Consider the following 22,789-nt stretch of genomic DNA (forward strand, 5'->3'; position numbering starts at 1 on the left):
CAAATAAAAGATAACACATTAACTAATGATGGTGAAAGATGATATGGAATTTTACAAATTATATGATATGATATTTTATTTGTATCGCACTCATCCACAAGTGTTTCAGAGCGTGACGAGGCAAGGGAGGCGGACAAGGGAGACCAAAACAAGAAACTTACTGGCCCAGTGACATTGAGAACACGCAAGTGCAGTGGAGAGGGAAGGGGGAAAGTGCATGATGGTAAAGATGTAACAGTTCTTTGAAAAAGAGGACACATCCATTATACATTATATTTTTTCATATGGTTTTAGTAGCCTTGGAATATCACAGATTAAATAGAGAGGCGACTATACACATGAAAAATAAGGATGTGGATTAGGCTGGGTAAAGTTCAGCATAATCCAACACTGATTATGTTTAAGAGTGATGAGAAGCAATTCTCTTGACAGAACTGTAAGGGGTGACCCATTTATCCCATATATTGATCTTTTCTTTTTGATATTTATTATGTTAATACATGTGAGAAAATAACCTCATTATTTGGACATAAATCCTTCTGATGACCCATCCAAATGGTGGAGAAACACGTGTAGAGGTGGACACATTTCAAAAGAAGTTTTCAAAAAAAAGAGGTGAACCTTATAAAGTTTATGTGAATTGAGGTGAACAGAAGAGTTAAGTGGACACTATTAATTTCAAGCATCAATAACATTTTCCTTCTATCATGAACATTTTAAAAAAATACTTGGATATCATATGTATGAAGAATAATGAATTCCATAATACATTGGAAATGCACTTGATTTAATAAATATAAAATTCAATTCATAAATACACAAGATCCTTTTTAAATTTTTCCTTGTGATATATTGGTAGTCACCAATACAATTTGCAAAAATGTGTCTAATTGACACTCTGCCATAAGATAACTACATTACTGTTGGGTGATTTTGAACTTTTGAGCAGGCACAGAAGATGTAGCTATAGACAAGCAACTTGACATCTGAAAGACAGGAATATCGCCCTGAGACCAAGTGAATGCCTGCATTGCAATTTTTCTTTATAATCACAGCTTAATTTCGGGCTGATTAATCCAAAAACGTACCCTACGACAACAATGTTGAACACCTTTGATCAAAGGGATTTGGAAGCTGTAGAACTATTTTTAAATCCAGCAAAAGGTAAAGTCAAAAATGACAAACTAACACCATCCTTGAATTTTTTTTGAGAACCTAGAAAACCTATCAAAGAAGGAACTTTCCAAATGGTGGGAAATTAAAACGCTACATATGTACTTGCAAATTGGACATATATGCATTAATTGAGGATATGTATGTTTCCACTGTTTGAAGATGATGACAAAGAAAGTCTTAAATTAATGTGAACAAATGTTAAAACACATCGCAAGAAATGATTGAAAGAGTTATACAACAATTTGTCAAAATTCATGACCGTACACTTAAAGAAATCAAATCTCTAGAGGATGAAATAAAAGCACTACATTTACCTGAAATCACTTTAAAAATGTTTACATCAGAAATCAAATTGAAGAAACAGAACACAATTTGGGAGATGAACAAGATTATAAAAACAAGAGTATTTACACATTCCCAAAATTATATGATCAAAAAAGAAATATGAGACCTGTGAAAAAAACAGAATTAACTGCTCAACAGTCAGACTCATGTTTGTTTGTTTGTTTATTTATTTATATTGCGCACCAGACCCAGGGGTATTCGGGCGCGAAGGCAGAAAGAGGGTTGTCCAACTTAGGTTACATGTTTCAAATAAACAGGGAGTACAGCTACGGTTACAATGCTGTAGACATGTAGTGTCAAAAAATCATAGAAATATGTACAGATGGTTTACAAAAATGCAGATGTGGCAGATAAATAGAGCAGAGCAAATATACAAAATATACATGACATCCCAAAAGACAATAGAGCAAAGTTAAGCATCATGATCTTTTAGCCATTGGATCAGATTGGATCTGAATTGCTGGTAAGGAAGATCTTCCCTTAGAGCAGTTGGAAGGGAGTTCCACAATTGTGCCGCTTTAACAGCAAAGCTACTCCCGTCAGATTTAGTAAGCTTAAATCTGGGTACTAACAAAAGGTTAGAGTTAGCTTTTCGTAAGGGGCGAGAGGCTGTTTGTCTGGTGAATCTGTCTACAAGGTATTGCGGGCTGCATGGTTAAGGCATTTGTGTGTAAGGGAGGCTGTTTTGAGGAGGATTTTGTCTTTAGTGGAAATCCAGTTGGTAGATCTCCTAAGATCTGATATGTGGGCATCTTTAGGGAAGTTTAGGGCGGCTCCCAGGGCATTATTTTGCAGTGTCTGAATTTTGGAGGTGATGTATTTGTTGCTGCCTATGTAGAGGGCGTTGCAGTAATCTAGTTTTCGACAGGATTAATTCTTTTGCTAGAATGACACAATTATTAGGTGAAAGGAAGGGCTTGGCTGCTCTAATTAGCTTACAGGTATAGGAGGTGGCCATCTTCAAATGTGGAATCATCTGCCAGCAGCAGTCACGTGCAATCTAATAAAGAACAGGGATCAACAGAAAATCTATCAGACTGCCCTTTTCTAGAGGAACAAGATGTCTGAATATTCAGATATACCCGGCAACTACAGTAGACAGAACACAAAAAGAAGTAAATACTTCAACTTCATCACGTCACACAAAAGAGTGAAAAGGGCGGCCAAAAAACACAGAAGCAGACCAAATAGGCATAATGACAAGATCACGTAAGAACAGGGCCTACAACAAGTAGATATCGTTCTCAAGCTTTGCAACATTAGCTCTCTAAGGAACTCAGTTAATGTAGAAATCTACACATTTTGTAGATGCCTCAAATTGAAAAACATTTTTGAGACACAAGTCAATATAGAAACCAAACAAGAATCATGATAAGTACCATCAAGATTAACAGTAGATGTGGCAGAAAGAATTATTATTACCTTGATGAACATAGAGGGAATTGAAGATAAATGCACTTTTGAACAATTTATTTCCGAAGAAGACATGGATAACTTTCTAATTGAAGAAAGCAAACTAAAGCTGAAATAAAAATTCATACCACAATTGCCAGCAGATAATGCCATCAATCTTTTCAATCAGGCAGTAATTAAAGGTATAAATGGCTGAAGAATTTGCCTAAGAAGATACTCGCACACTTAAGATGTGAGCCGAAACGCAACAGATGATGTCATGGGCGCCAGCTTGGAACGCTGGTTTTGCCGCAAGGAACCTGTGAGGTTGGACTATCGCATCCAGCGCTCCAAATAAAAGGTAAAATATTCTCTAATGGTGAACGATGACATTGCTAAGGATGTGGTTGCCACCACAACAACTGCCAAAGGTGAGATCCCTGCCTTATCTGACTCTGGGCCTCCACCCTATAAAATGAATGCGCTACTTTTAGACATGACCGCCGTGCTTGAGAAGAACAGGCGTGAGCGGCAGGAACTGAAGCTTGCTACCTCAACATTTACTTTGAATATGCTCCAGATGATCTAGTGGCAGGTAATACCGGCAGTCACTCCCATGCACGCGCTGCTCCACCTAAACACAATAGGGAAACCAATGCTACAACCCAACCCACTGCTCTGCCCTCGGTGGCTCTGCCACCTACTAAATCAGACACCCACCTGCTATATGTCAACATTTCAGAAAATGTACCCGCGCAGGCACCAAAGGTGTCCAGAACCTCAGCCCACAGCCCATCTGCCACCAACCCCTTAACAAACTCACAGGCACATCTCAAAACGGCACTACTTAAAGCGAGATCACTTGTCTGCCACGCTAATCAGATTGCCGATTACATACTGGAATCACAGATTGGCATACTAGCAATTACTGAAAACTGGCTCCAGGAATTGGCAACTCTCGCCGCACTTGCAGGCACCACAAATCGATATAAGATATTACGCATGGACATGGATGGGTCCAGGGGGTGGGGCCATACTAATCTATAAAGAGCACCTAAAAATCCATAGCACAACCATATCTGACCTTGACCACTGAGAATCTATGATGGTTAAACTAAGTATCAATGCCACATCCACTATTAGCATATTAATCCTGAATAGGACACCGATAAAAACAGCGGACATCAAGGAGCAATTGACGGCTATCCTAGATGCCTCTCTGATGTCTTCCTCTCTGGGCAGATAACCCATCGGACCACAATGCTGTGTCTCTGCTAAATATGCTTGATGCATCAGGTTTCTCGCAAAATGTTAAAACCCCCACACCCAGTGGAGGTCCAGTGCATAATTTGTAAGAAAAGAAGTGCCAGGGCCTAAAACGTTTCCAGGACGCTTGTGACACTGCGGGCAGGCAGCTCCCCACCATTGCACCCACCACCCAGAGCCTCTCTCCACAGTGTCAACACATTTAGGGTTAAGGCTTGCATCGTCATTACTTCATACTCAATAAGAATTTGAGACAATGGGCCTCCTTACGAGTCTGGCGGTAACTGAGGCGGTAAAACCACCTGGTTACCGCCAGACTCGTATTACCATTCCGCCTCTGTGATTCCCGGAAATACTGGGACATTACAACCCCGGTGTCCCGGGAATTCTGGAGGCAGAATGGGGATCATGGAAACACCGGCACCATCTCGTGATTGTGCTGGTGTTTCCTCGTCCGCCTGCAGGCGGGCGGTGGTAAACCCGCCAGGTCAGACCTGGCGGGAACGCCACCTCCCGCCTGCAGGACTCGGGATCGGGCGGTCCGGAATTACCAGTGGTGGCGGGTTTACCGCCACTGTTATTTCCGGACTGCCCGACCTGTAATGAGGCCCTATAAGTGCTGGCGCTCAGAAAGGAGTGCCAGGGCTCAGCCCTGGCAAACACAGAAGGGGAAAGCAAAGAACCCTGGCAAATTAAGCACTCCCTCAGTCAGAAGAAGGGGAATGCAAAGAATTCTGGCAAATTAAGCACTCCCGCAGTCAGAAGAAGGGGAAAGCAAAGAACCCTGGCAAATTAAGCACTCCCTCAGTCAGAAGAAAGGGAAAGCAAAGAACTCTGGCCAATTAAGCACTCCCTCATTCAGAAGAAGGGGAAAGCAAAGAACCATAGCAAATTAAGCACTCCCTCAGTCAGAAGAAGGGGAAAGCAAAGAACCCTGCCAAATTAAGCACTCCCTCAGTCAGAAGAAGGGGAAGCAAAGAACCCTGGCAAATTAAGCACTCCCTCAGTCAGAAGAAGGAGAAAGAAAAGAACCCTGGCAAATTAAGCACTTCCGCAGTCAGAAGAAGGAGAAAGCAAAAAACCCTGGCAAATTAAGCACTCCTTCAGTCAGAAGAAGGGTAAAGCAAAGATTCATGGCAAATTAAGCACTCCCTCAGTCAGAAGAAGGGGAAGCAAAGAAACCTGGCAAATTAAGCACTCCCTCAGTCAGAAGAAGGGGAAGCAAAGAACCCTGGCAGGATTTGTCGACCCCCTAATAAAAACACACCGGCTTGGAATTAACATTTCTTTTCACTTTTTCATTTTCGATCTGTGAAACGGACTAGCACATTTAAAAAATAGTCTTTGCTTTGATGGCCACTTCAGGGTCAGTCATGACCACATTCATTGTGGGTCCTTTGGGCCTGCCACAAGTAAACACACGCCTGTTGTGAATCGGGGATAGCATGCAATCCTGTGGATTTGTGAAATGGCTCTCAAAGCAAACGCCTTGCTGTGGTATCTTCACTTTGCTGCTTTTCTGTTGGCATTTTGTAAAACCTACGGATTAAAAAACTATTCATCTAATGTTATGTTAAGTGATGACATTGTTCTTTAGGTCCTTGTGCGTGTTACCGTAAAAACGAATACACATGTTGGTAATACGGAAACTCTTTAAAATGAAGTTGTAACAGTATCATAATTTTACAACACTGATTACATCACCCATGACATTGTCAACCTGGGAGGCGGTAAATGCTTGCATTTTGCATGTGCACAGCCTGGACTTCACAAGTTTGAATCCTGTAGCCGTTCATACATTCAAGTTCGATCAATTGGATTGTAGCAGTTTGAAGCAGGATGAATACAGCATGAACACTACATATAAGAACACACATTAATGGCATAAACTGTAATCAGGCCATCTTGCTTAGGGAAGTCGCAGAGGAAAGAGGTCACACTTTTTTGTTCCATCCAGGAGAGGCCTTTGCTTTTTCAAGGTCAATGCTTCGAGGGGCTTACCTACCTGTTAAGGGCTCCGGGGAGGCCGGGCCCCGCTCCTGCATACACACACCAAATGCACACGGAGTCAGCTTAAGAGTAAAGGTAACTGGCGACCTGGAAGCCGCTCCCCCTTTTTATTGAGGCATTTCACATGATCACAGCCGTCCCTGTGGGAGACGTGCTGTGATCACTCAATCAACCACACGTGACAGCACGGATGCATGCTTTAGTCACAACATCCCATGGCAAGGGCAGGAAGACAAAATCTCAACAAACTTTTATAACATTGAAATGACTCAGCTCCCAAGCTCATCTGCGCAGGTAGCCCTGGCCCCTCGCACTCCTGCACTGGCGGGCACGGGGCTTCGTCGCCCTCTTCTTCTGTATTTTCCGCTCTGTCGCCGATAGTTTGCTTGCGGGTGGTCTTGGCACCTGCTCTGATGGTAAGAACATGTCTTCGAATTCATAGTCATACAGAACTGAGGCTACCACATCGTCCTCGTTTCTGTGCTCTCTTACATCCTCCTACAGCCAGTTTGCGTCCTCCGCGATGAGTGCCATGTTGGTTGCTATTTTGGCCCCCCTGTTTCTCCATGGCTCAGGCTCGCTGGCCCCAGTAATTGACACCCAGGAGGTCTTGCAGAAGTTGGCATAATGTCCTGCCTTGTGGCACCTACCACACTGCCGCCCCACCACCAGACACGGCCCTACATGTGGCAACCTTCCTCCACAGAATTCACACAGTCTCTGGGGTGCCTCATCCTAGCCCTTCTTTTGCGTGGCTCTGCCCCTGGCCCCTGTCACTGGGGCAGCCTTCTTTCTCGGGTCCTGACGGCATGTAACTCCTCCGCTTGCATCCCTTTCATAGCCAACTCCATTTGGGTCGAACGCACCTCAGTCAGCTCTTGGGCTCGTGCCAGCTCGAGAAATCGCGCCAGAGGAATTCTTAGTTCCTTCAGAAGCTGGGTGTGCAACTTGTTGGAACAGCATTTTTGGATTATCTGGCCCCCGCACCACAGGGAGCACATACGCAGGTACTTTTACACCCTCAACGCCAGTTGTTAAGAGCTCCGGTGAGTCTGGGTCCTACTCCTGTATACACACAACAAATGCACACAGAGTCAGCTTAAGAGTAAAGGTCTCTGGCGACCTGGTTGCCGCTCCCCCTTTTTATTGAGGTATTTCACGTGATCACAGTCGTCTCTGTGGGATTCGTGCTGTGATCACTCAATCAACAACACGTGACAGCACGGATCCATGCTTTAGTCATAACACTACCCACATGTTACTAAGTCATCATACCTGGGGGAAAAGTGCTCACTGCCCTTTGTCTGGAGGCATAAAAGATAATTGCAATAGAGGAGAAAGTCAGGAAGTCTATTCTTTTCTCTGAAATTGTCTTACCCTGATGGCATGAGAGCAAGAGTGTGGAATCCCCCGCCACTATTTTATAGAACAAACCATCAGGAGACAGCGGGCACACGCTGCTGCACTCCAGTGAAGAGGTGGAATTGAGAGGTCTGTAGCTTGTAAACGTACTGCATTATGATTGTTCAAAGAAAAGTAAAACAGCCCAGGATAACATCAGAAATAACTTAAGTAATGTAACTTGTGTGCCAGCAGTAGCGAGGTCGAAAGAAGCATCTCATCAGGAGAAATATATGTTCTCTTTTGAATCCGTCTCTCTTGATACTATGACAGCAACGCTTAGGAATATGAGGCCTACCACATGCTATGGAGAAACACTCCCATCCAAAATTATATTGGACAATAGTGATCTGTTTGTTCCTTTTTTGACTTGTTTTGTCAATGCTACCTTTGCGAGGAATAAAGTACACGACATACTAAAAAAAAGTGTGTCGGTTACACCGCTCATCAAAAAGCTTGGTTTGGACCATAAAACATATACCAATTATAGGTCCATAACTAATGTTCCTTTTCTTTTAAGAAAAACTACCTTGCAGCTGCAGCAATATTTAGAAAGAAATCTTACATTATAGACAGTCAGGCGTTAGATCATCACACGGTACTCAGAGTGCCCTGCTAGACCTCCAAACAGAGATGCTAAAACTCATGCATAAAAGCAACTTGGGGATGCTGATTCTGCTAGACCTATCAGCAGCCTTCGATCTTGTGTACTCTTAAAAGCTTCTGGAGAGACTGAGTAGTGTGGGAAATTGTTCGAAGAATGCGACTTGCTGGCTTAGATCTTTTTTAAGTAATCAGAGGTCTAGGATTGTCTGGGGAGATGTGTTCTCCGGGCTGGAACTGCTGGAATGTGGAGTACCGCAAGTTGCTTGCATTTCACCGACCTTGTTTAATGTTTTTTTGCCACCCATTATGTGACCTCCAGGATTCCCTTGGAGTCTGCTTCAAAATAATTTCGGCTGACACTCAGCTCCTTATGGAGCTGGGTGGCAACTACGAAATAGACGCGGAAAGAATCTCTACAGTCTATGGAGCAAATCAGAATTGCATGGCAACCAATGGAATGTGCCTGAACGGAGATAAAACCAAGCTTTTGATCTTTGGTTCTCCTCCAGCCCGTGCCAAACTTCAGGCCGAATATGCAGGTTTTGATGTCGAGAAACACTATATCAAAGCAGCTAATAAAGTAGAAACACTGGGGATAGCTCTTGAACCTTCATTGAGTATGTCGACCCATATTAACAGGGTGATAGGCAATGCCCAATACCATCTTAGACTGCTGAGATTGGTGAAGCCTTATGTTTCTGATATTAATTGCTGCATGCTAGTTCGTGCTATTATAACGCCCAGGATTGATTATTGTAGTGCCCTATTAATCGGGGAAAATAAGGGCTGTATAATAAACTTCAAGTACTTCAAAATGATGCGGTTCAGATAGTGAAGAATGTTGCTACACACAAGCCCATTGAGGCACACAGGAGGGAGATACATTGGCTCCCTGTGAAGGCTAGAATTCGCTTTAAGACCCTTACGATTGTCCACAAATGTCTCTAAGGTCAAGCTCCTGGTACATCAAAGAATGTATTACTGTAAAATACTTGCTAGAACCACTTGGTCTGCCGATACTATACCAATGGTTTGCCCCAAGAGCAATCGGGTTAAAGGGAATGGTTGTTCATTCCCAGTGCAAGCTGCCCAAGAATGGAATAAACCTCTGGTTATACTATGTACTACTAAAGACCCCCTGACGTTTAGGAAACAACTGAAAATCGCTTTGTTTGAATGAAAATCTTTTGGTCCTTGCTACAGCTTCTTCTCTTGATTACGTCCTGATGCCTGCGGGCTCCGGCCCCATACAAATAAATAACCATATAAATAAATATATAAATACATTAGAAGGCAGGGCACACAGGCTCTTTCTTGTGATATTTATATTAGTGGTTGTGCACATTTGGGAGTGTTGCTGTGAATTGTACAGTTTAGCACTAGCCGCAAAAGAGACAGTGCAGGGTGAACGGCGTGTACTATCTAGCTTCATGTCAACCCCCCTTCCCACTCTGTGTATTCATTTATGTTCCCAATGCATTAACTGGAGAAGTCAAGCATATAATGTGGATCAGTAATAATGGGAATAATTTCCTAGTAATAATATCATCAGTATTTGTATTTATATGCATTTATTATGGCTTTCATTCCCTGACAGGAGAGCAGAGGTGGCCTTTAAAGACCCGCCAGCCCATTCTCGGGCAGACCCGAGCGAAGGCCCGAGCTGTGGGCCATTAAAGGACATGTCTGCCTGACTGGCACGGCATGAAAGCCATTCGCACCCGGGGTTCGTCCTGGGTGCAAATCACGTTCACAGTTTTTCATCGGGAGTTCTGCACTGCCTGCACAGCCGATCTCCTGATGAAAAATGAAAAAGGGACTACGTCCCTTTTCCATGTCTGTGTCTGTGGCAGCATCCAGATGGGAGAAGTGCTGGGACCGGAAAGTAATGGATCCGTTCCTGCATGTAAGTGGAGGGGTTGGCTAGGGGAATCGGGTCACTTGGTGGGGGAGGGGGGTGGTGGCAACAGGGAGAGTGGCAGCCGGGGAAGAGACTCAGGTGGCTGGGACAGCGCACTGGGATTGTGTATTCTCGCCCATTGTTCCAGCCACCTGATTGGCCGAGCGCACTTCCCCAGGTGCGAATTGTGTTTATTTGAAGAGCATGGATATCTATTTCGAACAGAAATTACTTACCATAACACATTTACAGTTGACTGAAGCATTCCCACGAAGGGTGCCTGTACAATAGCATAAAGATGAGAACAAGTAGTAAACCAGTTTATGATGATGTAAATATATCAGGACATATACCAGGGACAAAACAAAACAAACAGGAACACAATCTTTATAAGAAAACCGGTGACTTTCAAAGTTAACAACCTTAAGGGGCAAGTGCTTCAAACTACAGAGGAGTACTAATTAAATATACAAAATTGCATTATCGAGTCTCAATGGAGGCATTGGTGGGGTCAGGTAGGGAGGATAGGGGAGAGGCCAGTTGGAGCTTCCTATTTAGGAAGTAAGTGAAGTTTAAGCGGGGCATCAAAGAGATCCGTGGTTGCGCTGGCTTTGATTGCTATGAGCAGTGGGTTCCAGTGGAGCGGGCGAGTAGGGAGAAAGAGCAGAACCGAAAGGAGACACAGGAAGGGTATGAGACTGTGAGGTTGAGTGCAGTTTTGGATCGGAGTGAACAAGATGGTGAGTAAAATGAGCTACAATCAGACAGGTACTGAGGAGCAAGACCATTGGTAGTTTTATGGACTAGGAGATGAAACCTGAAAGGAGCATGAAGAGCCAAACAGCATGTTGTTTGTAGGTAGAAGTGAGGGAGGATCTCGCTAGGTTGCAGAGAGTGCAGGTAGCTAAGTTGAGGACTTTGTCTAGAGGGAGGGATGAGTAGAGAGAAAGACCAAGAAGTAGGGAGTGCAGGTAGCAAATTTGAGGGCTTTGTCTAGAGGGAGGGAGGAGTAGAGAAGTAGGCCAAGAAGTAGGGAGTGCAGGTAGCAAAGTTGAGGGCTTTGTCTAGAGGGAGGAAGTAGTACAGAGGTAGGCCAAGAAGTAGGCTTGAACTGTAGTCTAGTTTGCTGAGACAACAGTGGAGATTAGAGTTTTGTAGCGTGGTTAGTAAGCAAAGGATGACTTTCCTTATGTTGGGGAGGTTAATACAAGCAGCAGAGGCAGTGGTATTGATGAATTATTGCAGTCGTAGGTCGCTATCATATAGGGGACCAAGATTGCAAGCCTTAGCTGAGGGAGCAAGAAGGCCAGGTGGGAAGGAGATAGGGTAGGGTAGGGATTGAATGGGAAGCTAGGATAAAGATGACTGTTTTTGAAGAGCTAAGCATTAGGCGGCGGAGAGCCATCCAGTGACAATTTGTAGTGAGACAGTTCCTAATCTGTTTAGAGATGGCTGGGGTGCAGGAGGGAAAAGTGTCAAATATTTGATTGCCATCCGCAAATTGGTGATGAGTCTTCCTAGAGCATAGAAATAGAGGGTGAAGAGCAGAGGTCCAAGGGCTGATCCTTGGGGGCCATGGACAGGGAAAGGTGTGGGGTTAGTGATTTGCGAGGAGTTCCAAGAGATTCCAAAGGATCGACCTTCCAGGTTGGAGGCGATCCAGGCAAGAGAAGATTTGCAAAATTCAAGGTCCTGGAGAGTGAGTGGTTCACACTGTCAAAACTGGCAGATAGGTCCACCAGGATGAGTATAGTAGAGAGTTTGGAGTGGTGAACATTTGAGAGAAAGTTGGAGAGATGCAGGAGAACAGTCTTGTGGAGTGATTCCTACAGAAGTTAGATTAAAGTGGATCTCCAAGGCCATTATCCTCAAGATACTGAGTGATCCAGTCGAACACCACCCACTCAAGAAAGTTTGAATAATGGTGAAGAAGAGAAACTGAGTGATAGTCTTCTGTGGCATTTGGGTCGGCAGAGGGTTTGTTCAATAAGGGTAAGACAGTTGCAGATTTGAATGAGGCAGGGAAGAGTTGAGCGGAGAAAGGGAGCTCAAAGAGATAAGGGTAAGTGATTCAGATTATGGTTTTGACTATTTGGTGAGCCAGAGGATCGCTAAGAGTGCAAGATGGGTTGACACTGCGAGGGATAGGTGCTAATTCTATCAGAGATGTAGTGGAGAAGTAGTCAAGCATAGAAGAAGTTGGGGGAGAGATGGTTGATAGAAGGAGGCTTAGGGAGTGAGTGAGAGGAGGGCTGTGAGTGTCACAAACTATAGAGATTTTAGAGGAAACGAAGTGAGCAAAGTCATTAGCAGAAAGGGAGTAGGCAATAGATATTGGCTTTGGGGGTGTGAGCAAAGATTGGAGGGTAGATAACAGTTTGTGAGGGTGATTGAGAAGGGAGGAGATTAGGTAAGTGAAGTAGGAGGATTTGGGCGGGTGCAGTACAGAGGTTAGGGCAACAAGGAAACATTTGTGGAGCAGGGAAAGTGTCCGTAATTTGCACCAGCATTGGAGGTCATGGCGCATGTTTGTTTTGAGGATCTAAATTTCAGTGGTGATCCAAGCCTGAAGACGGGGACAGGTGTGAATGTGAAAGCAGGATAGTTGGACAAATGGAATCATAAGTGCATAGTGAAAGTCAGAGAAAGCACAGACAATGGAAGAGGCATGAGCAGGGGAAAACAAAGTGAGAGAGGTCCTCACATCATCACGATAAGGGGAAAAAGAGTCCAGCCTGAATTTCCTCTTATTCATTGATGAGAGCGGAGATGAGGAGTAGAAGGTGGAGGTACCAAGATGTTAAAGTGAACAATGGCTTGATCAGAGGGTCGACCTAATGCAAGTATACTTTTAAAATAATTTAGGACTCACAATGACCTTGATCCATGCCTTTCCCCCTTTCTGTCTTCTTCTGCGCCCTGATGCCTGCGGACTCTGGCGCATTATAAATGGATAAATAAATAAACTTTAGGTTGTCCAACCCAATGCAAGTATACTACAGGTTGACCAACACAAAGGTCAACAAAATATAAGAATAAAGTTAATACAGGGTTGAGGGTTAGGGGCAACGTTAGGATTAGTGTAACAAACATCGTGTGTGGAAGAATATAGGTAAGTTTGGGAAAGGGGTGTAGGGGAAGAAAAGATCACCCTGGGGTAAGCTCCCCGTAGAAAATATGAATACAAATAAAAAAGAAATGGTTGAATTTGAAAAGGTCAATATGTAGAAGTAGACTTTTAGGAGTCATTTTCGATGAGCACGTAACGTAAATGAATGATGTAAAAGCCTTGCATAAGGCTTTTATGCCATTCCTTCACGTTAAGGCTAATTTTCCTGGATTTGTAGGGTGAAGAGGAGGGTCGGACCGCAATTGAATTTCTGCTGCCTCCCTTCCTCTACGCCATACAAAGACTCCAGCATAAAGCCGGCATGGATTGTCATGCTAGCGCAAATGCTTCAGATCTCTATGCACCAGCATAAAGCCGGCAGACCCCATCGGGGTCCATTGTACATGCTGCCTGCCATGCTCGCATGGCTGACAGAATGTAAAATTACAATTAAATGCTGCCAGACATGCTCGCATGCCAAGCAGTGTTTACTTGCAACTGTGAATGCTGTTTACCATGTTTGCATGGTAAGCAGCGTTTTATTGTAACTGTGAGTGCTGCTTGCCATATGAGCATGACAAGCAGTGCTCACAATTAAAAGTAAACGCTGCCTGCCATGTGAACATTCCAGGCAGAGTTTACCCACTTTACAAGGTGGAGTGCAAAAGGTCAGGGCAACTTTTGCCCTGCATATGTGCACTCTGCCATGAAATGACAAAGGTTTGGCAGCGGGCACCAGGTCCCTGCCACCAAATCACTCAATGGAGCAACTTGAGCTCCTTAGTCTATAACAATCTTAAAAATTAGGACGTTGACCTGGAAAGGTGAACTTTTAGCAGTCTCACACAAGGTCAACTCTCAATTGGATGTCAACTTTGGGACATGGGAGTGTAGTAATACATGCAATTTCATGAATAAAGCATGGCGTGGATGGGGGGGAGGCATCTTAATTCATGTATAAGACATCCTCAAACACAACAATGATGACAATAATCAAGTGGAATGATTGATTGATGTCGTGGAATTTGGAAAGTGCTGTTTGGTGTTCACTTGCAGGCTTCTAGCTTTGTGCATTGGGTGTTGGTACAACTTCTCATTATAAACGTCTGTTGTTTAGTAGATTTTCCTTGATTATTATGCTCGATTTTCAATTATGTACGGCTTCTTTTTAGAGCATAACTCTATCATGACGTTTCATCATTGCCACTGTGTGATTGATTCTGAAACTGATACTTTTTTTTCTTGTTTTTACCAATAATTGTAAGGCACGTTTTTGCCACGTCTGATCTTTGTTATTTCGGGCATCAATAATAGGTTTCCTGCGACTACCCTATTATTCGATGTGAATGGCCCACAGTCCATTCATATATTCTGTTGCTTATAACATCAGTTCTGTCATTTAATTACCTATGTTATGGGTCGCAAGTGGCACAGCTTTCTCAAAGAAATGTTCCATTGTAAACGATGCACAGCTCAGCATTGTTTGTTCACACAGCAATGCAGCATTTCGTAATACTGTGTCTTCTTTTTATAACTGAGTTTCTTTTTATAATCCTCATCCAAGCTGCGAGACAAAACCATTTATGTCTGGCGGCGCCACCTGCCAGCATAACCATGACAGATAAACAGATTTCTTCCTCTCGTCTTACCAAAGTGGCAACTGCAGAGGTGTAGGATCCAATAGCTGCGGAAAGTTTATCCTCATCAAGCGTTGGCCTGAGCACCTGGAAGTGACTAACTTCCAGGTGCCTGTTCTCCCTTCACTGCTCTGTTCTCCCCTGTCGGAATCCAGGTGAAGGGGACTCCAAAGTACCGCAGTGAAAGTCCTTTATGTCATCTTAAAGCATGTTCCTTCTTCAACTGGAAACGAGTGTGCTTTGTACTAGTGTTTCTAGCTAGGAGGGGAGGGGCACAGCAGTAGCAGGTCTGGAAGCAGGACCTTCGCAGAGAAGAGCCAGGGTCTTTCAATTCTCTGTTTGCACAGGAGCATCTGAAAATAGAAATGCCTGGGCCAATACCTCCCATAAAGGCTGTTTCTTTGGCCTTCACTGATCTGGGATTTTTCAAACCCCAGTGAGATGAGGAAAATGCACAGGGGACGCTAAAACATCCAGGGAATTCATTTTCCCCACAGGCAAAGTATAGGCAGGAATCCCCAAATTCCTGCCTTATGTCACAACAGCATCTACAGTAAGGTGTATATGTCTTTCCCGTTTGAGCAGCCAGACTATGCAGGGTGAACTCTCCCCCTCTCCATCCAGCATAGGGCCCTTCTGGCAGAAAACGTATCTTGCCTTAAAAACAGGTTTAACAGCCGGCTACAGCCCTTTAAAATACCCCAAGTTTAAAAAGCCTTACCTATAGAAATGGCGATAAACCTGGTAGAGATGGGGTCCCTCTCTCACAAAACAACCTTCCTAGCCACATGAAATGGTTCCAAGATGAAAACATGTTTTTTTTTAAAGGTTTCACCCTTGAATGCTGGACTCCAAAGCCTCAAGTCCAATCAGGTCATGGTGTGAAACCATCTGACTACCCCAACCACCTAGGGAACAGAAACTGGGGCTGGATGGTATATAAAGGGCTCTGTTCCCTTATTTGGTAAAACGGGAGATTGGAAACAGGCATAGAGTATGGAGCAGAGCGGTGAAGAGCAGGAGAGTGGAGTAAGGACAGATTGTTAGGGCATTGTTGCTGTGATAGAAGGGAGGGAGAAGAGAGAAAATGAGAAATAGAAAGCTCAGGAAGGAGTAGGAAAGACCAGGGAGAGGCTGCTGCTTTAGAAGGGGGATAGCAGAAGAGTTTGTTGAAGGAAAAAGGAAAAGAGACGTTCTGGTCCGGGAGCAAACATCTGTCAAGCAAGAGGGCCGAAGAGCAAAGAATCAAACAAAGAGATCCCAAACCAAGAGAAAGAATTGGTCGAATTAAAGGGGTCAAAAGCAAGAGTGGTGGCAGATGGCAAGACTATTAGGGCCTGAGCTGGGTTGTCAGCCAAGGGAAAAGAGCTGGGAATGAAGAGAGACAGGTGGACCTGGGCCATGAGAGCGAGAAAGGGGAGTGCTGATTCAGGTAAGGCTGTAGTCAGAGACCAGATCTACTGGAATTGGCCAGTCCACCAATGACACTAAATAACACTTGGCCGGAGATCCAGAAACATGGACCACTACCCTAAAGACTCCCCAGGGTATCTGAGACCATTGGGCATCCCAGAGCTCGACAGACCAAGAAGGAGACCAAAGCCAGTGAGAGGCTCCTACGAAACCAGAGCTAGAAAGGAAGAGGCGAGTGAGAGGACCCTCCCCCACAGCCAGGCTCAATGAGAGACTGCCCTCGGAAAGGGTGAGTTAGACAATGGCCTGGAAAATACCAAAGACAGATGTGGCAGAACTAGAATGTCAGCCAGCCCGCCAATCACTTCCTAGGAGGGCCCCACATATGCCAGCACCATCACGCATAGCAGTATGGCTGTTGACACCCCACCACTCTAATGAACTGTGTGTGGCTTTTCTGATTTACTTATTTATTAATACAGCGCCATAGCCCGCGGGCATCAGGGCGCACATTTACACAGAGACATTTCAGAGATAAAGGGACAAGAGAACATGAGTGATCAGGGAGAGCTTTTATTCAAATAGTCATGTTTTCGGGTGTTTCCTAAATGCCAGGGTTTTTCTCCCGTGTGCAGTCTCCCAGGAAGAGCATTCCATGGGTGAGCAGCGTGAAAGGGGAAAAGTCTGCCCTTGTCTCTAGTTCTTTCAATGCAAGGGACAGAGAGCAGTTGGGCTGTGCTGGAATGCAGGGATCTGCTGGGTTTGTGTTGCGTCAGTGTTTGTTTTAGGTATTGGCGGGCATTTCCATAAAGACATTTGTGAGTCAATGAGAGAGTTTTAAATTGTATACTTTTTTTCCACTGGTAACCAATGGAGTTCCTTCTGGAATTTGGTAATTAGTTACTTTCTTGAAATGTTGCATATAACTCTGACAGCATCATTCTGGATAATTTGATGTTTGTGCATGCTTTCCCTACATGCTCCACTGAGCAGGGCGTTGCGATAGTCCAGTTGAGGCATTATGATGGCTCTAACCATAATTTCGCATTTATTGTGCGAGACCAACGGATTGATCTGGCGCAGAACCTTTATATGGTAGTGGGAGTTTTTTTTACCACATTATTAACGTGTGCATCAGAGCTACGGGATGCTTCCAGCACAGTATCAGGTGTCTTTACTTTGTCAACAAATGCAATGAGACAGTCATCCACCTTGAAGCTTGTGTATTCCTTACTGAGTTTGCCCCTTGCTTGTTTAGTGCCGAAAATCATGAGCTCGGTACTCGAGCAGTTAAGGCACATCCAGTTGTTGATCGTGCATTCCCTGATGGACAGTGCTTAAAGTGGGCCGGGGCTTGCCGGGGCCGGGCCCCGGCAGTCTCCAAAAAGTGGGACTGAGCCGGGCCCTGCCTGGGCCCCCTTCCAACCGCAACATTGGCAGAATGCATTATCCCGTCGCGGCCGCAGCCGCGACGAGAGATGCGCCTGCCATGAAGTCAGGCGAGCTGACAGAAGTGGCAGCCAGCCACAGCGACGCTGTGACTGGCTGCCACTTCTGTCAGTCATAGTACTGCCTTTGGTGAACCCTCGCGGGAGAGGTCACCAGAGGCAGTTACTGTCCCTTTGTTTCCCCAGGTCGCCGAGGCGTCTTTAACCCTCGGCGAACCTGGGGATTCCTCGACGTTTATAAAAGATGGCTTTGAAAGTACACATTTCAAGCCATCTTTTATAAAGCTTTATAAAAGATGGCTTGAATTGTGTACTTTCAAAGCCATCTTTTATAAACCCGAAATCTTTAAAAAAAAAAGATGGCCTGAAAACTAGGCAAACCGTAGGGTATGCACACAAATATATATAAATGTTATATATTTGTGTGCGTACCTTACTATGGTTTGTGTACTTTGCAAGCCATCTTTTATAAACGTAGAAATATGTTACATATCTCTATGTTTAGAAAAGATGGCTTGCATAGTACACAAACCATAGTAAGGTACGCACACAAATATATAACATTTATATATATTTGTGTGTATACCCTACGATTTGCGTACTTTTTAGGCCACGCCCCTACCACAAGCCACACCCCCAAATGAGGGCCCCACCCTCGATTTCTTACCCCACTTAAAGCCCTGCTGATGGATGTTTAGACAGAGTTTAGATTTGCAGAATCTGTGATTTAGGTAGTTCCCGCTAAGGTTTTTTACTAGTTGGAAATCATCAGTATAGTTAGAGAAGTGTAGGCCCCTATTTTCCAGTTGTTCACATAGTGGCTTGATGTATATGTTAAAAAGTGCCAGTGAAAGGCATGCCCCTTGCAGAACACCATAGTTGATTGGAGCTGGTTCAGAGCATGTGTTTTCCCATTATATTTTGGATTTCCTGTCACTCACGAAGGAGTTTAATAATTCAGTTCTGCTGGTCAGGACGATCGCGCACAGTCTTTGATCTGAAAGGGGCGTTTTTATCTAAAAGTTTGGAGATATGCAATTTGTAGATTTCTGCCAGGTTGCATGGGTGGTCCTGATCGGAGCATATGATATGATAGGTTATTTTTAACGCGGTTAATACCCAGAGGTTTCTAAGCGAGGACTGAGGGATCAAACCTGTGTTGCTCCGTGTTGTCTTGCACGTTGCCCCTGAGCTATCCTCCCGAGACAAAGGCGATCATGATGGATTGATGGCAGTTTTCTAAATCGGCAGCTTTTAGATTATTCAGATTTCTTTTTAGGATTATTTGGGAGGGTCTCAAAAGGGACTGATTTTTTTCGGTACGTTTAACATGCAGACTATGGTAGAGTGGTAGGACCAGATGCATGCTTTGGTTTCGATAGTTCCTATACTGATGTTACGTGTAACCACCCAGTCTAGGTTGTGTCCTTTTATGTGAGTAGGAATTTGGTTTTGGATTAGAATACCCATGTTGGTAGGGTGTTGTTCCAACTCAATAGCATCTTGTCCTTCATGTCCCTTTTCCACTGGTTTAGACCCCCCAGAATAATCGTGGGGCTATTGGGTCGATTGAAGGGGGTTAAAAGATGAATTATCTACTCATTGTCAGAGGGAGAGCGGTAATGTAGTATAAAGTTGACACAATTATTATTATTAGGAGCCATTTTACATGGATAATTTCACATCCTGCACATTCTATGTTTGACTCCAAGAGGTCAAGCTCTTTTTTGCTTCTATTTGCATCCCTTCCCCCCGACCCTTCAAGTGATTTTTGCAGATGATGTTATGTCCCTGGGGAGTTGCTCGGTCTATGCTTGGGCCATGGCCGCTATTCATTTGGTGTTGGAGTTGAAGGAATTTAACCTCATTACAATCATGTACATTCTAGGATTTAGGACCAGGGTCCTATCAGAAGCTCCACCCAGGACTGTGTGAACACTCTTTTACATTTGCACCCAGGGAAGGGCGCAGAGCCAATCAGGTGGCTAGAACAGCAGGCGAGAATACACATTTTCCGCTGTTGCCGGATGGCGCCATTTAAAAAAAAAATGAATGTGGGGACGTAACAGGGAGCTCTCTGTGCTGCCCCCGCCCCAAAAGAAACCCTACCCTGTCCCCTCACTCCCCACTTACCTGCTGGACCGGAGCTTTGTGCTTTGTGCTCTGGTCCTAGTGCTCCACCCGCTCCCGGCCCTCATGTTGCATGCTGGTAGATGTGACTCCAATTGCCAGCATAGCTATACAGAGAACTGGAACAGAAGGAAGTATTCAGTAAAAAGTAATTTGAGTGTCATACTTGCGGATGTGGCTAAAATTGTCAGTCGAAGTCTAAAAAGAACTGAAGAAAATAATAATTTCTGATGTATGCTGGAAGATATGGTTAAAGCTGCCAGCTGCGGTTTAATGAGAACTGGAGAAAGCCATTCATAGTGCATGCTAGCATTTGTGATGCATGAGCATCAGTTCAAGACCAAAGAGAACTGAGAGGTGAAACAATGTATACTGTCTGCTGTTATCCGTGATTCACGATTGCCACTGAGCATCATATCTACATTGGAGAAAAGTTCCCAGTTAATAGTGTCATTGGTGATCTCATATATGATGTCATCACCAGTGCTATCTGTGATGCACATTATGAGACCATGTGCAGTGCAAATGCATGGGGGAAGTCCAGGCTGCATAGATATATGACAATTCATAGGATCTCGCCACTTCTCCCCAGAGGGGAGCCCTTCCCTGTGAGGCTAGGGAGGTGAGCCCGCTATGCAACAATCCCGCTAGGGGTGGCAGAATGCAGAACCTCTCAGGGAGAGACTCCCCTCATGGGGACAAGGACTCCCCTTCCGTGATTGAACTCCCTAATCCCCTTACCTTTCAGATCATGCAATCCTCAAAGTCTTCCAAGAACCAACCTGAGAAGACTGACTGTTAATGTAACACTTCCTCCTTTCCTTATATAAAACATGACACTACCAACATAAGGAGGAACACACAAAGTAATCATGAGTCATCTCTCCAAAGTACTGAGAAGAGGAAGATTGAAAGAGTGATGCGAACTTCTCCTTCTATAAGTATCGACACTACTGAGAAGAGGTGGCCCCAAGGAAGCATAAAGAATATCTCATCAATACAAAAGAGGGACTCTGGCACACCGCTGGGGAGGACCCAGCCACAGACCATAAATAGCAAAAGGGACTCACTGAAGAGGGGAGCCTGTCAACGCCAGGAGGTTCAAACCTGAGAGCTAGGAATCAAGCAGAAGAAGCTGGTCCTCAGTCATGAGGATGTGGTGGAAGGCTTGGATGAAACTCCCTGTCATGGAGCGGAGAACTGACCTAGGCATAAGCTGGAACCAGGCTAACGGTGGCATGACCTCGGGGAGGTGGACTCTTTAACTATGCTGACGCCGAAAAGTCTAATAATAAGCAGAGCCAACGCAGTACAGCAGGGCATTAAGAGAGAGATGCTGATAGCATTCAGCAAGAAGACGTGAGACCAACACCCCGGGAAGAACTGTTGACGTGCCCCCACGAGAAAGAAGATAACAGGAGTCACGGGAGACCTGGTAGGGGTTTGGGCAATTCTAAAGAGCACTTTGGGAGTAATCTCCCTCATCACAGTTATTATCGACAAGGTATCCACTTTGAAGCACTTCTCAGGAGTAATCTTTCTCATCACAGTAACAGTGTTACAAACTTCAAAGTGAAGAGAACATTGGGAGAAATCTCACTTGTTATAGTAACAGTGATAAAGCATTTGCAAGGGAAGAGTGCATCGGGAGTAATCTCCCTCATCACAGTATCAGTGCCAAAACTACCAAAAGTGAGGAGGGCATTAAGAGTAATATTGCTCATCAGAATAATGTAAAGGAAGATTTCAAAAGCAACGAGTGCCTCAGGAGAAATCTCCCTCATCACAACCATCATAAGAGAGACTTTGAGAATCCAGGAGGTTACAAGAGTGATCTCTTTAACAATAGTGCTGTTAAGAATAGTGGAAGAAGACAAGGACACTTTGCGAGTGATCTCCCTTGTTTCATTGCCAAGGAGTAGACCAGGGAGAAACACTAATACACTGCTTTGGACACAGCCATTATTTGTAGTTTGTCTTTCGGCTACTGATTCATCTACTGACTAAATGAAGGGTGGGTGCTGACAATACCCAAGTCTTCTAAATACAAGATCACCAGTTGTATATCAAAGAAAATACCCCAGGGGAAGTGACCGAACAAACATGCACATGTACAACTAATAGGTGACAAATAGGAAGAAATAAACAAACAGAATTTTACTCACATATAGAACCATTCTAAAAATAGAACTAGAAGTTTTGAGTACTTAATTATATTTATTTAGACACATGATCCAGATGCAGGAGACATGATACTCTGAGTCCTGATCAATGCTCGCTCCCTCTCTAAACACAGAACAGGGATTCATGAAATTCTTAGCGAAGGAGAACCAACATGGGTTTGTACAGAGACCTGGTTGGTAGACGACCACACAGTAATAGCACACGAATCCATCCGCAGCAACTTTAAACACATTCAAGTCAACTGGACTGGCAAAAGAGCAGGAGGATTCACTGTGGCACACAAGGAACACCTCCAAGTCTCGACTTCACAGCACACACACTTTGCAGACTGTGAAGGACTACTGATACACCTTACACTGAACCACCACACCAAACTCTCCTTCCTACTTATTTACAGACCAACCTTCTCAAGAATCATCTTAGACGTTCCCTACCCTACCCTTGACATAACCAAAATGATGGATGATATAACCAACCATTTCAGAATTAAAGCACTGAACATACAGCAAGCTGTGCAATGCTGCAATGATATAATCGAATTGGAAGTCAAACCTTAAGCATTGTAATTCAGCCTACAACAGCCTGAACAGTTTTAAACCAATATCTGAACCAGACTTTAAAAAATGGGTGAAACCTAGCAACAAAGCCTAGCTCTCCGGTTGGCCCCTGCTCCCCGAACATCTACAGGAGATCCTTAACAAGGAAACACCAGCTTTCAACTTTACCAAATTAATCTATTGCATGCGTGAAACAGGAATTGTGAAACCACTTC

General features: G+C 44.3%; 1 protein-coding gene across 2 annotated transcripts in view; it reads left to right on the plus strand.

Moving 5' to 3' along the window:
• Positions 1 to 22,789, plus strand: part of ZNF385B (zinc finger protein 385B) — a 1,357,263-nt gene that overhangs the window by 81,342 nt on the left and 1,253,132 nt on the right. The gene's annotated exons all lie outside the window — the stretch shown is intronic.

This window comes from Ambystoma mexicanum, chromosome 9 (assembly GCF_040938575.1).
Source record: "Ambystoma mexicanum isolate Mex_15411 chromosome 9, UKY_AmexF1_1, whole genome shotgun sequence".
In the NCBI taxonomy this organism is placed as follows: domain Eukaryota; kingdom Metazoa; phylum Chordata; class Amphibia; order Caudata; family Ambystomatidae; genus Ambystoma; species Ambystoma mexicanum.